This window comes from Saccostrea cucullata, unplaced genomic scaffold (genome assembly GCF_032062105.1).
Source record: "Saccostrea cucullata isolate Sc308-1 unplaced genomic scaffold, CSIRO_AGI_Scuc_v1 ctg1248, whole genome shotgun sequence".
Taxonomy (NCBI): Eukaryota; Metazoa; Mollusca; class Bivalvia; order Ostreida; family Ostreidae; genus Saccostrea; species Saccostrea cuccullata.
The window spans coordinates 92,854-95,267 of NW_026941598.1; the positions used below are offsets into that span (position 1 = coordinate 92,854).

A 2,414-nucleotide genomic window follows, 5' to 3' on the forward strand; every position below is an offset into this window, starting at 1 on the left:
TCTAGTAATGACCCTTCATTCAACCGAGAACCGTTCTACAGGATATACGCCAACGGACTCATGCTTGGATGTGAAGTTATTTTGCCACTTGATATTGTGACTGGAATGGCAAGTATTACATTGACTGGATATGAGCCAGATGAATGGGTGAAGCATCTGGACAAGGTCATGATGGAGGCACACTCGTTTGCGAGGAAGCAACTCGACAGCGTCCAGAGGAGAAAGAAGCGCCTGTACGATTTGAAGCTAAATGAGAGGACATACACAGAAGGAGATGTCGTATACAGGCTTAATGAGGCTACTACAGTAGGACAGAGTCGCAAATACAGTCGCCATGGAAGGGCGCTTACCTTGTCGTTTCAGCTGACCCACCATTATACACTGTTGTAGATCAGAAAGAGAGACAGTCCACTCTTCATCATGACAAATTAAAGAGATGTAATGACAGGATATTGCCATTGTGGATTCGGCGGCTGAGAAACAAGTATTTTGAAGAGGATGAGAGCTCACCTGATGCTGATAGTGAGGAGAACAAATTAATTGGTACAGACAACAGCCTGGAGGATTTGGGTGAAGCAAATGATACTGTGATAGAGACAAATGAGCAGGACATTGTTGATGACATGGAGACAATTCAAAATGAATCTACAGAGACAAACAATCAGAATATTGTTGATGACATTGAGAAGAATCCAGATTTAAGATCCACAGCTACAACCAGAGCAGGAAGAAAGATCAAGACACCTGCTCATCCTGAAGATTATGTATAGTTACAAGTTGCACTCTTTTTATTTGGTTATATTGTGCCAGGCAGGCATAAGTCAAACTTATTGAGGTCATTTATCTCAATAAGGTACTAATACTTGTATATTATTTCATGATGTAATGATTAGTAGTTTCTATTTTGCACAGCAATATGTCTGACTATATGGAAGAAGCATTGTTCGTGCCAGACTATGAAGAAGATATGGAAGGTGATTAAGTGAAAGTGCCAGAGAGACCAAATATATTGTCCGGACGGAAGTGTCCGCTGTGCACTGCTAGGACACCAGCTATAAAGCCCCATGTCTTGCGCTCTCACCTTCCATGGTACTTTGGAGCTTTGACAGCATGTTGGAAATGTGGAGTCCAGGAAGGGAAGCAGTGTTTCCTTAGAGCAAAGCATATTAATGCTGAGGGCCATCCCGAGGGTGCTTTGTTTAATGAGGCAAATAGACGTCGTTGGGTCACTCTCATGAATGGTTTGCTACACAGGATATGTTATCATATTGGACTGGGGTCTCTGGACAACCTTCTCTGTTTTGTGGTTGAGAAGCATCTGTATGTGGAGACAATGAACCCTGCAGCATCAGACTTTACTGATGGCGAAGTCGAGTTGTTGAACCTGTATGAGGATGCTAATGGTCTTGCCCGGCCTCAAAGTTTTTCCATTCATCCATCGACATCTGTACGTGGCTTCACTCGTTCACTGGAGAATCATATGTAATCTCTTACAGCTCCTTTTACCTGCAGGGCAGAGGGATGTTATTGCGACCATGCAATAGCTGACTTTTTCTGGAAACTTGATGGAACCAGTTCTTTCCCTTAGCAGGCCAGACCTACTACAACAACATTTTGGAAATTCCCACTTCCATCTAGACATCCTGCTTTCATGGACTAGGTTGAGGGATTTCTCTGCATTGGAAGATGAGTTCGGTGACCCTGATTTCCGACTAAGTGTGACCATTGCCAACTACGTCTTCCCAGATCACTGGGAACGATTCCGCCAGCAGGCTAGAGATCCAAGGATCTACTTTACTTCTGGGCCCCACCCTCACACTGTGAAGAGCGATTATTCCATGGAACTGCTGCGCAAACTTCTGAAGGAACCAGGTTGTGTCGGCTTAGGAGAGGTTGGTCTAGACTTTACAACACCTTGCCGCTGCAGTCCAAGATGCCAAAGCCTAAAGCACTGCAAGAAGGAATCGATTGCCCGCCAACGAGCATTTCTTAGAGAAATTCTTCCTTTGGCGAAGGACATGGACCTCACACTCGTAGTCCACTGCCGAGACCTCCATTCCGGGTACGCAGCCAGAGAATTCCTTGCTCTTTTGGAGGAGTTGGGTTTGACAGACTTGCGGATCCAAAGGCACTGCTACATCAAAATCTCTTAATTTTAAAACAAATGAAAAAAAATTATTTACTGGCTTTTTTTATATCATTGACAGCTGTTTCTTGAATAAAAATGGAACTCGTAAATTTATTTACCTGGTCATTGTCATTTACAAAATTATTTTGTTAAAAAAAATCCTGATTGCACACAAAAGCACTCTGAAGTTTACATCAAGAAGTTGCTTAAGTTTCTTATTGACAATATATATGTGGTTTTTGGAGACCAGGTCTTCCAACAACCTATTGGATTTCCCATGGGAACA

General features: G+C 43.0%; 1 pseudogene; it reads left to right on the forward strand.

Moving 5' to 3' along the window:
* Positions 1–1,394: 1,394 nt before the first annotated feature.
* LOC134258140 (uncharacterized metal-dependent hydrolase YcfH-like) lies at positions 1,395–2,153 on the forward strand (annotated as a pseudogene).
* Positions 2,154–2,414: the final 261 nt, after the last annotated feature.